The sequence below is a fragment of the Chiloscyllium plagiosum genome, unplaced genomic scaffold, assembly GCF_037043375.1.
Source record: "Chiloscyllium plagiosum isolate Xiang-an unplaced genomic scaffold, Cpla_swu_hap1 HiC_scaffold_26, whole genome shotgun sequence".
Lineage (NCBI taxonomy): Eukaryota > Metazoa > Chordata > Chondrichthyes > Orectolobiformes > Hemiscylliidae > Chiloscyllium > Chiloscyllium plagiosum.
The window spans coordinates 18507608-18529710 of NW_028270164.1; the positions used below are offsets into that span (position 1 = coordinate 18507608).

General features: G+C 40.6%; 1 protein-coding gene and 1 long non-coding RNA gene across 4 annotated transcripts in view; one reads left to right on the plus strand and one right to left on the minus strand.

Annotated features, from left to right (window-relative positions):
* prelp (proline/arginine-rich end leucine-rich repeat protein) overlaps nt 1–7701 on the minus strand; it is a 32441-nt gene extending 24740 nt beyond the window's left edge. For both annotated transcript variants that reach the window (XM_043716567.2, XM_043716566.2), the window contains exon 1: nt 7572–7701. The gene's annotated coding sequence lies outside the window, so the exon portion shown is untranslated. The remainder of the gene's footprint in view (nt 1–7571) is intronic.
* Nucleotides 7702–7867: 166 nt separating this feature from the next.
* On the plus strand, nt 7868–20910 carry LOC122563121 (uncharacterized). Of its 2 annotated transcripts, XR_015750904.1 has the most exons (4): nt 7868–8198; nt 11148–11252; nt 19965–20084; nt 20543–20910. It is a non-coding gene; the product is annotated as an uncharacterized LOC122563121 (long non-coding RNA). The 2 variants fall into 2 exon arrangements; XR_015750905.1 differs by lacking the exons at nt 7868–8198; nt 19965–20084 and adding an exon at nt 10714–10766.
* The last annotated feature ends 1193 nt before the right edge of the window (nt 20911–22103 follow it).

Sequence of the window (22103 nt, forward strand, 5' to 3'; positions counted from 1 at the left end):
GTCAAGGTGGTATGTGACTTGGATGGGAGCTTGCAGGTGGCAATGCTGTCTAGTACCTGTTTCCAATATTCTTCGCGGTGTTAGAGGTGTCAAGTTCAGAAGGTGCTGTTGAAGGGGCTTTGGTGGAGTGCATCTTGTTATGGTACATGTTGCTGCCACTCTGTGTCAGTGCTGGAGGGAATGAACATCTAAGGTGGCTGATGGGGTGCCAATCAAGCAGGCTTTTTTGTCTTGGATGGTGCATTGTTGGAGCTGCACGCCTCTGTGCAAGTGGAAAATTTAAACTCATTATGTGTGATGGATGGGTTTTGGGAATCAGAAGGTGGGTTATTCACTGCAGAATATCTCATCTCTGACCTGCTCATGTAGTACTGCTAATTATATGGCTAGTCCAGTTCAGCTTCTGGTCAATGGGACATAGGTACATTAGTTATTATTTGACCTGGCAATTGCCTTGCACTTCTGTGGTGTGAATATCATTATCTAATTATCAGGCCAAGTCTGAATATTGTCTGGTACATTAACTGTGGTCATGATACATCTATCTGCTGAATCATTAATATGCTGGACATATTGAAATCATCGGTGAACATCCCCAATTCTGCCATTATAATGGAAGGAACATAACTGATGACATCTTGATGGACTAAGGACACTACCTGAGGAACCACTGCAGCAATGTCATGGTGTGAAATGGTCAACCTTCAACATGGCAAACTTCACAGTGGCAGTAGTATGTACTATCTGCAAGGAACACTCCAGCAACTCATCAATGCTTCTCTGCCAACACCTTCCAAACACATAACCTCTATCACTTAGAAGGGAAAAGACAACAAATGCGTGGGAATAACACCATATGCAACAAACACAGATAATACTGAAGAAGCTCAGCAGGTCTGGCAGACTTTGTGGATAGAGAAACAGAGTTAACACTTCAAGTCTGGCATAACTCTTGTTCTGGTGGAGTTTGTCCAGCATTCTGTGTTTATTTCAGATTTGCAACATCTTCAGTAATTTACCTTTATACGCAAATTCTTTCTTAAAATTACATTCTTTATTATTCATGGAATGTGGCATAGTTGGCTGGGTCAGGTTATGTTTCCCATTCTAGTTGCCCTTAAGAATGTTGTGGTGAAGTGGCTTCATTGACCATGGCAGTCCATTTAGTGTAGGGACACCCCCATTATCATTCAACAGCCTGGATTTTGATATATTTCCATGTCTGGGTGGCAAGTGGAATGGAAGAGAAATTTCAGGTGGTGGTCTTTCCATGTTTCTGCTGCCTTTGTCCTTCTGAGTTGGGAATCTGGAAGAGTCAAGATTAGATTGGTGCTAGAAACACACAGCAGGTCAGGCAGCATCTGAGGAGCAGGAAAATCAACATTTCAGGCAAAAGTCCTCCATCAGGAATCTGGAAGGTACGGCCAAACTACGTTTCTGCTATACATTGCTACAACTGAGTGTGGATGGTGAGAGAGTGAATTATTCTTGATGTGCTGACCAGTAAATAGATGCTGTCACCTGGATAGTGTCAAGCTTCTTGATTATTGTTAGAATTGCACTCCGGGCAAGTAGGGAGTGTTCCATCACTTGTGTCTTGCAGAGGGAGAAAGTGAGGACTGCAGATACTGGATATCAGAGTCAAGAGTGTGGTGCTGGAAAAGCACAGCAAGTCATGCAGCATTCAAGGAGCAGGAGAATCAACGTTTCGGGCATAAGCTCTTCATCAGGATTTGATGGTAGACAGACTTTGGGAGTTAGGAGGTGAGTTACTCATTGAAAGATTCCTAGCCTCAGACTTGCTCTTGTAGCCACAGTATTATATGGCAAGTCCAGGTCAGCTTCTGGTCAATGGTAGGCTGTTGGTAGTGAGGAACTCAGTGATCGTAATGTTTTTGACCGTAAAGAGGCGATGACTCGATTCTCTCTTATTGGAGATTGTCATTGCCTGACATTGTATGGCATTCATTTTACTTGCCACTTCTCAGAACAAGCCTCGTTGTTGGCCAGGTTTTGTAGTATTTTGACATTGACTGCTTTTGTATCCAAGGAATCATAAATCATGCTGCACATTGTTCAAGCATCAACATTGTCACTTCTGACCTTACATTGGAAGGAAGATTGTTGATGAAGCAGCTGAAAATGGTTGGGACTAGGACACTACCCTGCAGAACTCCTGCAGAGATATCCTGGAGCTGAGATGACTGACCAACAACCATGACCATCTTCCTAATGAGCAGAAGGATTTCCCTTTGATTTCATTGACCAGTTGACAAGGGATCTTTGATTGTCAAATGCTGACTTGATGTAACGACAACCATTCTAACCTTACTCCTTGGATTCAGCTCTTTTGCCCATGTTCAAAGCAGGGCTTCAATGAAGTCAAGAGCTAAGTGGATGTTGGGAACACCAACCGAGCTCAACGAACTGGTTATCGTAAGCAAGTATTGATCAATAAGCACTATTGACAACACCTTCCATCACTGTGCTAATTATTGTTGTGACGGTAATTGGCCAAATTGAATATGTCCAGCTTTTTGTGCTGATAATCTTCTATGTTGGGTGAATGTCAGTATTGTAGCAGTCCTGGAACAGCTGGTCTAGGGATATGGCACATTATTCAGTTGAATTGACATTGGTGATGCTGGGGACTTCTGGAGGAGGTTGAAGTGGATCATCCACTTGCATTTCTGGCAGATTATCGATGCAATGGTTCAGCCTTATCTTTTGCACTGATGCGCTGGGCATCTTCATCATCTAGGATGACAATATTTGTGAAGACTCCTCCTCCTTCTCTGGTGAATAGTTTATTTCTCCACCATCATTCATAATTGGGTGTGGCAGGACTGCAGATTTTAAATCTGATCCATTGGGAGAGGAATCACTTAATCTTGTCTATATGTTGTTGTTTATGGTGTTTGACACATCTGTAGTTATGTGTGATAGACTTGCTGCTCCTAGCATGCCCCCTCCCCTGCACTTTCCAATGAACCATGATTGATCCTCTGGCTTGATGGAGATGGCAGAGTGGGAGATATGGTCATAAGGTTGTAGATTACATTGGAGTACAATTCTACTTCTGATCAGTCATAGCAACGTGCACATACAGTCATATGGTCTTGGAGATGTACAGTGCAGAAACACTTCAGTCCAATTCATCAATGTCGACTAGATATCCTAACTTAATCTAGTCCCATTTGCCAGCATTTGACCCATATCCCTTTCAACCCTTCCTATTCATGTGCCCATGCTTGAAGTGTTTTAATTTTATCAGCCTCTACCACTTCTGGCAACTCATTTCATACATGCAATATCCTCTGCATGAAAATGTTGCCCCTCATGTCCTTAATAAATCTTTCCCCTCTCATCTTAAATCTTTGTCCTCTAGTTTTGGACTCCCTTACCCTGGGGAAAAGACCTTGGCTATTCACGCTATCCAGGCCCCTCATGATTTCATAAATCTCTGTACGGTCACCCCTCAGCCTCTGACACTCCAGGGAAAACAGCCCCAGCGTATTCAGCCTCACCCTACAGATCAAACCCTCCAAACCTGGCAACATCCTTGCAAACCCTTTCAAGTTTCACAACATCTTTCCTACAGCATAGAGACCAGAACTGAATGCAATATTTGAAAAGTGGTCTAGCCGACGTCCTGTACAACCTAACATTACCCCCCAACTCCTATACTCAATGCACTGATCAATAAAGGCAAGCGTACCAAATGCCTTCTTCACGACCTTATCTACGTGCAACTACACTTTCAATGAACTATAAACCTGCGCTCCAGGATCTCTTTGTTCAATCTCACTCTCCAGGATCCCACCATTAAATATATAAGTCCTGCCCTTATTTGCTTTTCCAAAATACAGCACCTCGCATTTATCAAAATTAAACTTCACCTGCCACTCTCAGCCCATTTGCCCATCCGATCAAGGTCTCATTGTACTCTGAGGTAACCCTCTTTGCTGTCCACTATACCACTAATTTTGGTGTCATCTGCAAAGTTACTAACCATTCATCCTATATTCACATGCAAATCATTTATGTACATGACAAAAAGCAGTGGACCTAATACTAATCCTTGCAGCACATTGCTGGTCACAGGCCTCCAGTCTGAAAAGCAACCCTTAACCCTTTGTCACCAACCTTCGGGCCAATTTTGTATCCAAATGGCTAGTTCTTCCTCTACCTTGCCAACCAGTCTACCATATGGAACCTCATTGAAAGCCTTGCTGAAATCCATTAAGACAATGTTCACTGCTCTGCCTTCATCAATCATCTTCATCACATCTTCAAAACCCTCAGTCAAATTAGTGAGACACAATTTCACAAAGCCATGTTGAATATCCCTTATCAGTCCTTGTTTTTCTAAATGTAAATCCTGCCCTCATAATCCCTTCAACAACTTACCCACCAGTTTTGAGTTTCCAGATCTATTTGAAGTCTGTCACATTTCGTCCAGCAATACCACATCATATGTTCAACGTGAAGATGAAATTTTGTCTCGACCCGACTCTTACTGATATGTCATGAACAGATGCACTGTGGCTGGCAGATTGGTCAGGATCAGGCCAAGTATGCTTTTACTCTCTTGTTGATTCCCTCACCACCTGTCGTAGGCCAAATCTAGTAGCAATATCCTTTAGGACTTGACCAGCTCAATCATAGGAACATAGGAACAGGAGGAGGCCTTTCATCCCCTCATGCTTGTTTCACCATTCAATGAGATCATGGCTGAACTGTGGCCCAACTTTGTATATTTGCCTTAGGTTCATATCCCTTAATGCATTTACTTAACAAAAATTTATCTATCTAAGATTTCAAATTAACAACTGATCCAGCATCCATTGGCATTTGTAGAAGAGAGTTCCAAACCTCTAGCATCCTTTGTGTGTGGAAATGCTTCCTAACATCTCTCCTGATGGTCTGCCCTTATGCTCAGATCATGCCCCCCGAGTTTGAGAATCTCCAACCAGCGGAAATAGTTTATCCTTATCTTTTCCTGCTAATATCTTGAAGTTGTGCTGTTGAGCCTGTCTTAGTGATGGACATTGAAGTCCCCACCCAGAGTATATTCTGTATCCTTACTACCCTCAGTGTTTCCTCCAAATGGTGTTCAACACTGAGCAGCACTGATCCACATGGCTTCCTGAATGGGACCTATACCGTTATCCCTTCGGGGTGTTGTGTCAAATTCCTGGAACTCTCTTCCTAATAACACACCTAATCTCATAAACAATTTTTTTAAAAATCCCCTGATTTCCATTGACCTTTGTATTGTGATAGTGTCATGCCACATTGATACAAATGCTATCTTAATGCCAGGTGAGGTCCTCTCATCTCAGCTCTGGAATTCAGCTCATTTATCCATGAATTTGATACCTTTTGATGCTAGAATAGAAATCCAGACCAGAGCTGAACCAAATTTGAAAAGTGCTCAAAAATCCACTCAATTGAATGTTTAAACACATATGGAACACTTACTAAACAAATTTCTAATTTCCAATTTCTGGGAGTGCCATATGTAACTATAAGAATTCTCTCCTGGACAACAGTAAATGAAGTACAGCTGGGAAACTAAAAGCAGAGAACTATTTGGCTGAAGCTCAGTTAGTAGCCTCAGACCACAGAACATATAGAAATGGCTCTCCCCTGTTGGTTTAAATGATAATGTCAAAGTATATTATGGAACTGAGCCATTATAAACTAAGAGGAATGATTACTCATTCTGTGCTGAGTTAGCTTCTTTGGGTTAGTATCGTGCCAGTGTTCCTCACTTAATGTTGGTTCTGTTAAGTTTGGGAATTGAATCATATTGGCTGCTCCTGGTTGTTATCTCAAAACTCCTGATGAAGGACACAAATGTGTGAACAAATAATCAACACCAGTGTGGAGTAGGCTGTGATACCATCGTGTGAGAAATGAGCCAATATGAATTGTTTGTGCTCAGAACTGCACCGCTGAACCCATGTCTCTGGTCATATGTGCATTATCAGACATGTTCTCAAGTCACACGTGCTCTACCGAGCCTGTATCTCAGTCACATCTGCATTAACAAATCTGTACCCCAATCACAAATTCATTGGTTGTCCTCTATTAAGCTTTAATTGTGCATCTTGCACAAGGGAGGCATGTGAAGGGTGAAGGTTTAAAGGTCCCAGTGTTTTTCCATGAGCAAGAAAGCACCAGAAGGTTTAGATAACAGTAGCCTTCCAGCAGGTTACCTCATTTTAGAAGGAGTTTGGAGTGGCATGAACAGAAGATGGAGAGGAAGTGAAAAAGAAAACTGATGAAATGCAAACTGTTAAATGAAACTGTTTTTCAAAGAACTGTAAAGGAATTCAATGAGTTCACTGAGTTCTCTTAAACTGAGAAAGGCAACAAAATCAGTGTCCCAGAGGAACTGTCCAATAAAGAAATAAAATTGCTCAGTAATCTTAAGCCAACAGGCTTTTTTTTTATAGCTGAGACTGCAGTTGTTCACAACAGAAAATGAGACTTAAAGACATGGGACTTCACAAAGATGAAACAGAACATGTTAGAGATTCAGTTACTCCTTTATTTGCATTCTAATGATACGTCTATTTTGTGCTATAGTTTCCTTCACTTTTGTTAATTTAAAGATTTTCAGTTGCCTGAACCACTTCAGAATTCTATAACAACCCACTTTCGTCTTTTTTTAATGTCATTAAATGGTTGGCTGATTACCTGCGCTGACATGTGAAGCCAGCACACTTAAAAATCTTATAACTCACAGTCATAACTTTAAAGTTCTAATGAAGAGTGAGTTCAGGAAAAGTAAATAAGACACACAGTACAACACTGACATCAAATCCAACTGACTTGAGTACTAGTTTCCAAAGAAAAACAGGAAACCTGCTCGATAATTAATTTACTGCAAGTATTTGGCAAGGGAGAAGCAACAGAGTTAAAGTAATTTGTCGGGTACTCAATAAGTTTTGTTTGCTCAACAAAGCTGTAACCTAGCACCAAAGCTTGACTTAAACTCAAAAACATGTAAATTGAACAGGAAATATAATGTCTGAAAACACTCATGTGCCTTATCATGAAGGGTGATATACCCGAGCTTGGCCCCTGCTCAAGAGAAATGGCGTGCTCATTAGGAACTAATTACAATAAGCCCTGCTACATGAAGAAGTCTCCACTTACTGTGATGTTTTTAAAAATATGTTTGTAAGACTGAATGCCAAGTTCTTTATAGTAATCGCAATCAAAGTTAAACTTCAGCAAAAGTAACTTAACACTTACTTGAATTTAAGCAAATACTTTAACATAACTTTAAAGTTTTGTTACAATCTGTCAAACTAGGTGCAACAATGTGTTTTGAAACAAAATATATTCATGCTGACAAAAATGCTTTCAGAAAAGCTGTTCTTCTGAATCACTAAAATACTGAACGAAACATCTCCAGACATTTCTAATATTTTCTTAATTTTCCATCAAAAACTTCAGTAACTATCAGAAAACCACTCATATTTGATGTTAGAACTATTTGAAGAGTTTAGATCAACATTGCAGAATGTTAAACTTGCAGCAAAATGTATGCTTACCCCGACCCTCCAGAATCTGTCTGCTTCTTTCTCAATGCAGCCTCGACTGATAGTGCCGTATGTTTTTGTTATGTTTCAGTTTGTTTCTAGTCTCTCAGACTCCATCGGAGCAACAATACATCCTTTATCTCTCAGCCAACTCCTTAAGTTTGAATCCACACCCCCAAATCCTCATTCACAAGTTCCCATATTTAATAACGTTTACCTCAGTGAAATAAATGCATTCTTTCATCACTGCATTCCCCACATTCTTTCCAATATTTGTGCATCATTTCTCCCAGAATCATTCTGGCAGTTGCCCACGTCCCCAAAGTTTCTGGGTGAAGGATATGTAATTCTGTGGAGACTTGTTAAGGGAAAATGGAACTAGCCTGCTAAAGTTTTCTTTCTGTGCTGGAAGACATTTCAGAAGTCTGAGCTTCTTTATTTTACAATGTGGATGGTTTATATGCATTCCAAGTGAATGCTGAAGAGCCATAAAATGCAGAATGCCTCTGTTTCTGGTCAATTCTTGATAAGTACATACCAACTGAAGTTATCTATGGACATAGTTTAACATTTTCTCACTGGGAGCAAAACAAAGGATTGTACTTTTCTTCAGCTGTTTTGACACTTTGATAATTGGCAGTAAGTTTTTTTTCTGGATTTTGTACTTTGGGTTCTGCCAGAATTCAGTTCTCTCCACATCTGGAGACAACCAATTTAAGAGTGCAAAGAACTTTGGAATAACATACAGTGACTGAAAATGATAAGGTTTTATAATTTGGTGTCAATGTTTCTAGAGAAATCTATTTTCTGGTTTCACTAAAAAAAAGCATAAACATTAATAATACCATCTTCTCCCAAATGCCACATGACGATCTCTCCAGAATGAAGCCATGTTTTATCATAATTTCTTAAATGCACATTTGGCACTAAACAGCATTAAAAATAGATTTTCTGTTATCTATGTATCTGTCTTCAGAAGAAATCCAATAACTAAAACAAGCTTCCCAGTATGTAAACATTGCTTTGAGCATATGATTACATGGTGTCCCCAGCCTTTTGCATCCTGCTCCTTTCCCACACATCTCACTGCATTATTGACTTCAAAATGACGATGGGGCACTAAACAATGGTGAGATCCCGATTTAAAGCTTGTTGCAACTGCAGCAATTGCAAACATCAGTGAGTGGTTACAAATCATCTTAAAGATTGATTCCTTATTCTTTTTTAAGGAAGAGATAAACATTTATGCCATTAGAAAGGCTTTGCCTTCTTTGGAAAAATAGGAATGGCTAAAATAATTGGTATGTTAGTGTATAATGGTTAAATCCAGTTGCATTAATTAACAGCAGAGAAATAATTATTTTCCAAGCTGCTACATATCCTTGTCATTGGTCTATTCCTGCAAAGTAACAGATTTTCAGAGTGGATCAGTTTTCTCTGAAAGTGAAAAGTGATCATGGTATAGTCAGCCTAAAGGGTCTCCTTGTTAGTGGTGTAGTGGTTGTGTCCCTATCTCTGGGATCGGAGAACCCTGCTTCATAATCCCACCAGCCCTGAAGATGTGTTATGGTATGTCTTAACAAGTGGATTGAGGATAATTGTAAAAAGCCTGTCAAGTTTTCTGTGAGGCTGTTGTGCTGCCGACGTAAACCCTTTTCACTCCCAATAATTTAATCAGAAATTTTTCATTTTCATACTTTGTGCCAACTAGCCAAAACAGAAAAGCGAGGCAAATCTCCAGAGCTGAATGTAACATCACGCACTGTCTATATTATGGAACTTGATTTGTTGTTTCACAAAAGTAATACCAGCTCACTTGAGTTGACAGTCCTCTTGCCTCTGAATCAGAAAGTTGTAGATTTAAGCCTTAATTAAGGATATAATTCTAACATTCCAAATCCATTTGAATGCCATGCTGTCTGATGTATTGGTATTTGGATGAGAATTTAAACTCAAGATATATCTTCCTGTTCCACTGGTTTTAATCAACGGGAAGCACTATCTTCCCTCAATTAGACTTTCCAAAACTGTTCAACTGTTGAAAACTATTGAATTAGTAAGTCTCTACCTGTCAGAATTTTTTTGTTGTTTCTGAGATCTTGCATTATACAAAATAGCTGCCAGGGTTGCCTGAACGCTATATTTCAAAATGATGTTTATAATCAAAGAGCAATGAAACAGTTTGGCACATAATGAATATTTCATGTAAATATATGTCTTCTTTCATCTGAGACTCAGTTGGAGCTACTCTAATCTCAAAGTCCTTGTGGATTCAAGACCCCTCGAAGACTTTCCAGAAAAATCTAAGCTGTTACCTTTGTGCTGCACTTTTGATGTTAGTTCATTCTCAGAATGGGAGAAGCACTGGAAAAGCCAGAACTTATTGCTCATCCTATCTGCTTTTGAGAAAGTGGTGGTGAGTTTTTTCTTCTTGAAATGCTGCCGTTCTTGTGATGTAAGTGCTCTCATGAAGGTATTAGAGTAGGAACACCAGCATTTTGACTAGCAGTGGTGAAGACACACTGACATAGTCTTAGGTGAGGTGACTAGTGGGGGAGCATTTTGGGTGGTGGTGTTACCACATGCCTGCTGCCCTTTTTCTTCCAGCTTTGTAGATTTGGGTAATTCCTGTTGGAGGAGGAATGGATTAATGGAAATTATTCAGCCTTGTAACTGCCAATTTAATCATGACATCAGAGATAAGAAACTGAGGGAGAATTAGTATACACACTCTGTGCTAGACTGTAGTAACATTGGATAATTGTTAACATGTCCAACTTGCATCATCTAATTTTATTTCCTGAGGATTTAATGGACTGATGCAGCATTTAAAAGGAAAAACGGTGATGTAAAATGGATGCTGTGATCAAATGATCACAGATTGAGGCAAGCCTAGTGAGGCAGTGTGAAATATATAAAACTTGTTCATATTGGAATTACCATTTCATCTGAAGGCAATTAAGTCAGCATCACGTAATTTGCATCCTGTTTAATTCATGTTTCATTCAACATCTACGTATTGGTAGATGAGAGCCTGACCTACCAGTTTGGAAACATGATGAGCACACGCGGGAATATACGAACAGAATTATATCAACAACTGCTTGGGACAGCAACGCAGAGACAAGGAAAAGTGAATGCGTAAACAAGAACTGAAAGACACTCTTTCCCTTTTCCCTCCGCCTTAGTCCCTGTTTCACATCAAAGGTCAGTATGCAGTGAAAAAGCAACTTGAATTAGCAACAATTCGCTGAGAACTGAAGAATATCTGCAAACGTTGCCACTGTTGAAGAAACAAAACCACAGCTAAATAGTTGGAATTTAAGTCATTCTCTGAACTGAAGAATTCAAAGAACTACCTTGCCGTGTGTACTAGGCATTCTCCAACTTCTTTTTCAGTTTATGACCTGAGTTTGTGTTTGATCTCGTGTTAATTATTATTTTTCAGTATAGTCAGTAATAAAATTAATCTTGTTTGCTCGAGAAACCCTTGTAATTTGTCTCCTTCAGTTTGTATCTAGTTCATTATGTTTTAAGTGAAGTATGATAGTTATGTGCTAAACAGATGAAATGTATTTGTTGTAACAGACTGAGACAAGCTGATCATCCTTCCTCATCTGGGCATACAGTGTGAATAAAGAGTTGGAGTTACTTTCCCATGTCTACATCCAGATTACTGGTACAGTACAGCAGGTAAGCAAAACTAAACAGTTCAATACTAACGGTTTGGGGCAAACTAAGCTTTAGATTAGGGACAGATTGGAGCATAGTGCAGATCTCCCGTCCATGGTCAACACCCTCCCAAACCTGCTGAATGGAGTACTGCACCTATGACTGCTGGCCAGTGTGGATGTTAATGTATCCCATGACACTGTTATGAAGAAATGTAGGGGAGTTATTCCCACTGTCCTGGTCAACACTTATCTTGCAATCACCATTTCAAATGCAGATTCTCTGATCATCATTCCATTACCATTTGTGAGAGTTCGTTGTGTGGAAAATTGGCATCCCAAATTACAAGGCCTTCTTGGGTTTTAAAACACTTCTAATATGCGTCGTGATTATGATATAAGTGCAAGTCTTTTTTTTTGACAAACCTTTTTTGTTTCCTATTCAAAAACAGGATGATGCCTTATGCAACAGCTTTTGCATATCAAAACGGTTAATTATCTTATGATGGAATGATTGACAGCTTCATCAGTGCCCTACACACAGTGACAACCCTCTTGATAGTTGAACATTTTGTGCATTTCTCCATATGCTCTTTGAAAACGTGCTGAACTCCAAGAATTTAATAATGGAAACTCTATTTTGAGGGACCTCAATGGTAAAATAAATTCCATGGAGTTATGTGTTACACAACACTTTTTTGGGATAAGTTTAACGAATATCCTTTTGTGAGCTTTATATTTTTATTTGAAATCTTTTAAAGACATATATTCCTTATTTTATGCTATTTGCACTGTCGGGTCATTGTTATAAATGACTATATTGGGCAGGATGATAAAGTTGGAGGACAAGGTAATAGATACTTCTAAAACAAAGCCTTTAATAAGTAACAGATGAAACAAGCTGCACAAAAAGCAATCCAATCTGCCAAAAGAACATGATATCTGACATCAAACTGAATTATGAACTTAGAGACATGTATTGTGGTTATAATTATCCTATGACTTATTCAGACTCAGAGATCAATGGTACAGAATAACAAAGTGTTTGATTCAGGGGTCATCAGAGCAGTCTGCAGGTAAGATATCCTACACTAAAATCTTATTTTCTGAAATGCCATTGAGTTAACTGGGCTACAAAATGCATTCTTTGATGACTGCCAATTTTCATTCTGCCACGAATATGGATTTTAGTTGCAGAAAGCTGATTTTTTCTTGGGAGCCTTCTAGCCCTTTCACATGAGCTCACACACACCCTCTGGATGTCCCTTGATTTCACATAGCTTTTTACTGCCAGTATCAGTTATCCTCGATTGTAAAGCTGGAACTCATCGAACAGCAATTATGGCCAACATGTGCTCAAGTTAATGTTCCCTCATCGTGATGGACGAAGTCCAATGATAACAATGTTGTTCAAATGTACAGCACCCAGACATGAAAGCAGCAACGTATACAAAATGGAAGAATTTTCCTAAAATATCTGCAATGATACTTTAATAGTACAGGTCATTTAATAGTGTAGATCATTTTAAGATTGCAGGGAGAGAAAAGTGAGTCCTTGTGCTGGTAAACAATAAGTGTTTACTACCTATTTACACTACATACATAAGTTTGTAGGAAAGAGTATTCTTAGAATTTTACACATTCAATCCCAGATTCAAATGAGTACCTACATCAATTGGCATTTCTCTTGACATATAGGGCACAGTGGCTTGCTGGTTAACACGTCTGCCTCACAGCACCAGGGACTTGGGTTTAATTCCATCCCCAGGTGACTCCGGTTTCCTCCCACACTCTGAAGATGTGCAGGTTAGGTGGATTGTCTGTGGGAAACTGCCCATTGGTGATGCGCAGGCTAGGTATATTAGCCATGGGAAAGACAGGATTACAGAGATAGGGTAAGGGGATAGGCCTGGATGGGATGCAGTTTGGAGGGTCAGTGTGAACTTGATGGGCTGAATGGATTGCTTCCACACTGTAGGGGTTCTTTGATTCGATTGGCCTTGCTCATTATCCCACAATTCCCACCACAGGCCTTTTGTTATGCCTCTTTAAATCATTGTTTTTTTTAAATATTAATATTTCTCTTAACAGATCTCTTCCCATTTAGCCATTTTAAAAAAGATTGTGTTCAGTTTCCTGTGAAGTCCATTAGGAAAATAGCCATTTACGCAGCCAGTGTAAACAGATTGGAAAGACAAATTTGGGAAATGTTCCTGATTTTACATCTGAAAAATGTTCAATTCCGAGGTTCAGAGCATGGGTCAAGGTGTGGAGATGCATGATACTGAGATGTTTACCTTTATGTTGGCCATGGATATCCTGGCTATTTCCCAGGGCAAATGGAGCCTGTGTCTCAATTTTCCATTAGCTTTCTGCATCAATGAGCCCCTTTGGAGAACCACTTGAACAATGTGGCTATGAGGAAAAAACAGCAACATCAGGAAAACCCAGTAACAGGGGGCTTTAGTCTTCTCGTTTTGGACATTTGCCTGAAGACCTTTCAGCAAGTCTACAATATTGGATTTCGGGCATGAGACCCTCCTTTGTCTTTGGTTTATCAGGCCTTAAACAAAAATCTGAGGCTGTGTTGACAGCCTGGCCAGGACAGGCAGTCTATGGAAATTTACAACTCATGGCAAATATTTCTGGAGAGAGCGAGAAATGCAGAATATGACGATAACATAGATATTCAACACTGATGTATCAAATGAAACAGGCATTACTCTGAGCCATTTTCTGATTTATTTATGTGAATATCATTGTCAAGGCCAGCATTTATTAATCATCCATTGCCAATAAGAAAAGGCAGTGATACACCTTCTTAAACTGTTACCGTCTTGTAGATACGGTGCTGCCACAGTGCAGAAATTAGACACTCCCATGATTCTGTCCCAGTGACAATGAATGACTAATATATTTCTAAATTTGAATGATTCACAACTCAAGATGGCAGCTCATCACCACTTTGTCAAGAGCAACTAGGGATGTATAATAAAATGCTGGCTAGCCAGCAATGTCCATGTCCCATGAGTGTATACATGATAATAGCATAGTGTCTATATTACTGGATTTATAATGTAGAATCCAGGATTAACGATCAACAGATAAGTGTTTAAGTTCACACATGGCAACTGGGGATTTTAAATTCAGTCAAGTCTGGAATACAAAAAAAAAAGTGCCTGAAGTGTTGATCATAAAACTACTGAATTGCCATTAGAAATATAATTCTCCAATGTACTTTAGGGAAAAAGATCTGCCTAGTTAATCTGGCTATTGTGTCTCCAGACACACAGCAACATGGTTACCTTTTAAATTCTTTCTAAACTGGTCCACATAGTCATTAGTTGGGTGGCACGAGGCTCAGTGGTTATCACTGTTGCCTCACAGTGCCAGGGACCTGGGTTTGGTTCCAGTCTCAGGTAGCTGTCTGGGTGGAGTTTGCACATTCTCCTTGTATCTGCTTGGGTTTCCTCCCACAGTCCAAAGATGTGCAGGTCAGGCGAATTGGCTACGCTAAATTGCTCATAGTGTTAGGTGCATCATTCAGAGGAAAATGGGTCTGGGTGGGTTATTCTTTGGGGGGTCGGTGTGGCCTTGTTGGGCCAAAGGGTCTGTTTCTATATTGTAGGGAATTTAATCTAATCTAGTTGTATCCAATTGCATTAAAAATTATGAAAAATAAAATTGAATTATCCATGCATCTTCTATACAGGCAACAAAACATGTGAAAGGGCCAATAAATCTCATCACATTCTCCAACTGAGGACTTGTACTAGAGTTATGAGAGCTGTCCCACAGATTAGTGAAACAATAGTGCAAGATAGTTGACACTCGAACCAAAAGTGCCATCCCCGCCATCATCAATCTTGAATGTGTTCTGTCACACTAGTAGGTTCAAAGTTGATGGCACAGTGGTAGGCAATTGGCAGGGAGTGGACATAGGAGTCCTCGATGTTGCCTGGATCTCATGAAGTCTGGTCAACTATTGCCCCATCAATTTATTCTCAATTATTAGCAAAGTTGTTGTTGACTGTGCTATCATATATCATTTTTGTGGCAATAATCTGCCCCCTGATGCAGTTCACAGCATCTCCAAGCCTCATTAAAACCATGGTTGTGCATGTTTAGAATTCCACAGTTAATGCGAGGGTGGTTGCCCCTGACATCAGTTGAGGTCAAGACCCAGTGCAGCATCAAGATGATGGCGCAAAATTGAAATCAATAGGATTCACAAGGAAAGCTTTCTCCTGTTTGGCATTGTTTTGTGATGGGATATAATGTGGTGTAGCTGTTGGAGGCCATCAATGTCAGAGCTCCTCAAGGTAATGTCCATGCTTCCCTCCATCATCAGGTTGGAAACAGGGGTGTTCACTGAAGATTGTACATGTATCAAAATTCTCAAACCTTACAATTTCTAGGTATTTTGACAAGACTACATTTTCATTTAATTTCAAATATAACCAAGACTTTTTGATAGTTGGTTTCAGCAACAATTAATGCCCAGCCGCAGCAATATTGGCCTAGTAGGCCTTGAGTCATTGTCATAGTCATAGAGATGTACAACACGGAAACAGACCCTTCGGTCTAACTTGTCCATGCTGACCAGATATCCCAACCCAATCTAGTCCCACCTGCCAGCACCTGACCCATATCCCTCCAAACCCTTCCTATTCATATACCCATCCAGATGCCTTTTTAAATTTTGCAATTGTACCAGCCTCCACCACTTTCTCTGGCAGCTCATTCCATACACATACCACCCTCTGTATGAAAAGGTTGCCCCTTAGGTCTCTTTCATATCTTTGCCCTCTAACCCTAATCATATGCCTGCTAGTTCTGGATTCCCCCACCCCAGGGAAAAGACTTTGTCTATTTATCTTATCCATGTCCCTCATGATTTCATATACCTCTATAGGGTCACCCCTCAGCCTCTGACACTCCAGGGAAAACAGTCCCAGCCTATTTAAACCTCTCCCAATAACTCCAATCCTCCAACCATGGCAATATCCTTATAAATCTTTTCTGAACCCTTTCAAGTTTCACAACATCTTTTCGACAGGAAGGAGATCAGAATTGCACGCAATATTTCAACAGTGGCTTAACCAATGTCCTGTACAGCTGCAACATGACCTCCCAACTCTCGTACTCAATGCTCTGACCAATAAAGGAAAACATAACAAACACCTCTTTCATCCTATCTACCTGCAACTCCATTTTCACGGAGTTATGAACCTGCGCTCCAAGGTCTCTTTGTTCAGCAACACTCCCTAGGACCTTATCATTAAGTGTATAAGTCCTACTAAGATTTGCTTTTCCAAAATGCAGCAGCCCACATTTATCTAGATTAAACTCCATCTGCCACTTCTCAGCCCATTGGCCCATCTGATCCTGTTGTAATCTGAGGTAACCTTCTTCACTGTCCACTGCACCTCCAATTTTGGTGTCATCTGCAAACTTACTAACTGTACCTCTTATGCTCACATCCAAATCATTTATATTAGTGATGAAAAGTAGTGGACCCAGCACCAATCCTTGTGGCACTCCACTGGTCACAGGCCTCCAGTCTGAAAAACACCCCTCCACCACCACCCTCTGTCTTCTACCTTTGAGCCAGTTCTGTATCCAAATGGCAAGTTCTCCCTGTATTCCATGAGATCTAACCTTGCTCGATAGCTTCATTATCCATACTTGACATCTTCAATAGGACAAATCTTATTGTTCCCTATTTTGGACAGCCCCCAGTAGCTCTTCTGCTGTCACTAATGATGGGCTTGAAGGCAGGTAGGACGTTCAACTCAGCAGCATGGTGGCATACCCGAGCCCCATCACCTTCACATTTACACTAGAATCTAATTCTGGGAGAAAGGTCCTGTGGAAACCTTCCCGTGTGCTGCCAATTGAGACTCCCGTGTAGCTAATTCAGATCAGATTTGGGCCTCAATCCTGCTGCAAGAATTATGGCATCTAAAAATGTGAACGGGTGATCACCTCAGGAGAAGGGCAGATAGTGATGGAGGAGGAACAGATTTGAGCATCAATCAAAAAAAAAGTGCCTTACTGAAGGACTGGATATTGGGAAGGTGGATGCTGAAGACAGTGACTTTCACATTGCCTCTAACCCCCATGCCACTTCTCTCCACCTTGCTCAACAACTCTTCCTCTCCATAGATCTTCTTTACCTGTCCACGGTCTGGGCCAAATGGGATCCTGAGCCTTCAGATGTTGTCCTTCCTGCAGCAGCCATCAGGAGAAGGACGGCTGATGAACTCATCGCTGCTTGAGTGGCCTGTTGTTCAGCGGCCATTCCCAAACAGAGAATGGATTTCTACTGCCTCCACAGCCAGCAAGTAAGTTCCCAAAACAACAATACCCCAATGCAACAATATCTTCAGCTCTGGGTTTTGCTTTAGTTTCCATAAGAACAATCAAGCATAGAAAATCCATTATGTGGGTAGCAACATAGACTCCCGACAGTGTGGAAGTAGGCTATTCAGTCCATTGAGTCCACAATGACCCTCCGAAGAGCATCCCACCCAATCCCTGTAACCTGCATTGCCCATGGCCAATCCACCTAACCTCCACATCTTTGGACTGTGAGAAGAAACCAAGCACCCATAAGAAACCCACCAGACATGGGGATAATTTACAAACTCCACAAAGGAGTTGCCCAAGGCTTGAATCGAATCCGGATCCCTGGCCCTGTGAGGCAACAGTGCTAACCATGGAGCCACCGTGTCGAGAGTTTTATGTACAGAGAACTCATCCTGGAGAGTTAACAACCCAGTTTAATACCGTTTGTGCAATTGAAGATGAGCAGCTGGTGTGTTCAATATCCTTACCTGCAATGAAGCTGGTGCTTTTCCATACCTAGGACATGCCAAACAGAGACACACACTAGAATTCCTAGAAGCATGGTGGTGTCCTTCCTCATCTGGTTGTAAGGTGGGATGGCCATGGGATATGATAGGGTCTGGGTAGGATGCTATTCAGATGGTTGGTGTGGGCTGAATGGCCTCTTTCTGCATTATAGGGGGCCCATGGTTCTAAGTTCAGCAGGTGTAGCAGCATCTGTAGGGATCGAAACAGAGTTAATGTTTCAAGTTCAGTGACCTTTCCTCGGAACATTAACCATGTTTCTCTCTCCACAGATGCTACCAGACCTGCTGAGTTTCTCCAGCAATTCATGTTATTGAACATATTTTGTATGTTCTTCGTGAGTCAGGAGATGCATTGGTCCATCTTCAGGCTGCACATTGAAATCTCAGTACTTCGGTGCCCAGGCAGTCTTTCACGGTCCATCCAAATCACTCCTGGTCTGGCTTCAGATCAATTACTGAGTATTTCTGGTGGCCTCTGGCCTCCTGAAAGCCCCTTTCTGCTGGTTGGTCAGCCTTCACTTCCCACCAGCTTCAGGGAGACCAACAAACAATAAGCTGCACATGAGATATAACCTCTCGGGTCTTGCACTGTCCAACTCAGCTGTGTTGTTGCCCTTCTCAGTTCCCTCCACATGTATCTTGGTCAATGTTTCAAATCAGGCTTTTAGTTCAGCGTAATGAAGCAGAATATATTCCAAAGCTTTTCTTTCCCTTGGTTGCAATTTAGTACAATAGAAATGAAATGCATCAGTGGTCTGACAGCAAAGGTCATACGCGTTACATCTGGATGAACTCATGCAAGTTAAAATTTGCCACTTGGGAATTCAGAGAGTTTCTGCATGGATGATAAATATACACTGACACACATAGAAAATAGGATTAATTTCATATCAAATGCATTAACAAAGGAATACTGAGAGAATTTTATTGGGTGGGGCATTCAGTGGTTACTAAGCTACAGAGATTTCAGTTGCTACTCTGACAGCTGCAAACCTGAAGAGAAATCTATGTTTTCACTTTGAATTAACTGACCACTTCCTGAGACTGAAGCCAGGGAACATTCAAAGCTCTCCAGCAACTGCCCGAACAGGTCAACATTGAAGGAGTTCTGTTTTAAATCTCACAACAGTTGGAAGTGTTTATAGACTCATGGTTCTCCACAGAACTCTTTCCACTGTTCAGATTCGTTTCTGCGGAGTCCCAATTGCTGAGCAAGTCATCACAACTGCAGTGTGATGCAGAGCTACACAGGCCTGGATTAGCTGTGAGTTGAATCCTGTGATTGTCAGTGAGTGAACGCATACCAACTCCAACATAAACATTGGTGATATCGATAAAGGGTTCAGTAATACTAGAACACCTCTTAGCCAACAGGACTGCAGACGTAAAATGAGATTTAAATCTCCACAGGTTCTTTGCATGAGGGGTCCCATTGGGAGGATTGATGTGCGGAGCTCTCTCATCAGAGTTCCAACTGAAATTGTAGAAATAATCCACAGTCAGTTCATTTTTGGGAAGAAAATGATTGACTGGCCTTTTATCCTATTTGCAATGGCAGTGTTCCGCAGCCTGCTGAGCACAGGAACCGACACCATAGGACATCCTAACCTCAGATACAGAAACAAGCTGAAAGCCAAACTCAGAGCTCTGATATATAAAGAAAAACGGAAAGTGCTGAAAAAACTCTAGCAGAATCTTTGGAGTGATAAACAGTGAACGGTTTGAGTCCAATATGACAATTCCTCATTACCTAAAAAATAAAGAATCATGTTTGCCTTAAAACATGAACTCTGTTCCTCTCTCTGCAATTGCTGCAAGACCTGCTGAGTTTCTCCGGCTTCCTGTTTTTATTTCAGAGCTTGTCAGCTGGATCCCACTCCATAGGGGAGAAAACAGTCTTGGAAAGATAAAAAATGGAGAAGTCGATCATAGGAAAATCCCAACAATTGAGGAGAACAGGATCAGATCCCCTACAGGTCAGGTGACCGTTTTGAATACCACTGCCTTCACCCACCTGACTTCATCTGCAACATTTGTAATTGGATTTACAAAGCAAGGGCTGGATTTTATGCCTCCCCACTACCTACCCCCCCCAAGCCAGGAATGTTTTTGCCAGTGAGGGGAAGGGATGGACACATGTAAAATGTTGGATGGGTGGCCAAGTATCCTCCTGACTCTGCCCCCATATGTATGCAATGAAGAAAGTACCCACCAGTCAGACCAACCTTGCATCTATTGAAACTTTAAGTGGTTAATTATCTCCACTCACTGGGTAGGGGAAGGCATGGAGAAGTGGATAAACTGTTTTTCCAGTGAGATTTGTGACTGGTGTGAAAAAAAGAGGCTACACGTTTTTTTGCCAAGGCAGGTGGGTGGGTGGTGTGTGCATCAAAGCTCCCTTTTGTATAAAGTTGTTCAATTTTTGACCCAGCAGGGATTCAAGCAACACTTCCAACCCTACTGCGGCAAAACCAAAATCCAAGATTTAATTTTGCATCACAAATGAGACAACAGACAATGAGCGTTTAGTTTGCTTGCTCATTACTCACCCATCGAAGCAATGGGAAAATCCATCAAGGCTGGTCTGTGAACAAGATGGCTGCCACATTTGCCAACAAAACAAGAAATAAGAAGAATCAATTGCCTGTAAAATGTGTTGAAACATTTTCAGAACATGAAATAAATAGAATTTCTTTATTTTTCTTCCTCACTTATCTTTCTTAGAGGATGAGTGAAAAGTTACTGCCTCCATTTCCAAACCTGATCAATGATAAAAATCACCATTAGGGAGAGAAGGAGAGACTAAAAATGTAAAATGTACAGAACTAAAGGAAGGTGGAAAATAAATACTTCCAGTGACAGAGATACGCAACTTAAAATATCTAATTTTCTCTGCTCTCATTTCTAGTGAAACTTATAGACAGATAAAGATTTTGCTAAGATAGTAAACACAGGAAAAACATCGGAAATCTTTTACAAATATTTTATTGTCTGTTAAGACACCATTTCCTGTGTTGCATCTTTTCAGAAGTATATAGTTCTTTTTAAAGTCTTGTAAATATTGAACAGGCTGTTCTCATTTGAAGGCATTTAATGTTAACCACAAAATGTTTCTAACATGCCTTAATTGACACTATTCAAGATTATGACATGTTGGACTATGTTTTGGTGTCAACAGAATTTTTCTAGAGAAGGGACCTCATTGTGAGTAAGTTTTAATTTGTGCAATATAATCTGTGGAGAGTTCAGCATCAGCTTTGAGAAGTTGCTTTCGTTAATATGCACACACAGTGACATAAGGCAGAAGTCTGTGAAGAGCCGAGTATTTCAGTGAAATGAAAGAACAAAAGTACAGATCATCTACTTGTGGTTGGGTGGTGTCAAGCTATAATTGCTTGGTGCTGACAAATGGATAAATTTTTTTTGACATTTTGCTTTATAAACTTCATGCATTCAGGGAACACATACACACAAACTTTCTTTCAAGGTGAATGAATGCAGAAGAGTTCATGAGAGTGGAGGATGCGTACAGTCTGTGGAACGGTTACATTTCATGGATGATTGATTGTTCTTTGATGTGTACCTCCTTGTGCAATTTTTGTACTCATTTCGTGCTACAAGAGTCTTTAGAAATAGCAATTTGTAGTTTGATTCTGTCTTCACAATATAAATGCTAGCTGAACAATCCTAATGGATTAGCTTCCCATGAACTTGAGACTTGGGGTTCTGTCCTGCTCTGCTCTGTTTTAAGATTGTATTGTCTCTGCTTTGAGTTTGTTACTTCTTCATCTGCATCTTACCGAAGAGAACTATTAACTAACTCACAGGAATTCCAAGGTACTCTTTTGTTTACACTCCATTATACATAATTCAGAGCTTTGTAATACAGCTGTCTCTTGCAGATTAGTCCATTCTCCCTCCTTACAGTCTCAATGACATGTGACTGCCGATGCTTGTGTTGCATCATTTTATCTGAAGATGATGGCCTATTGGTA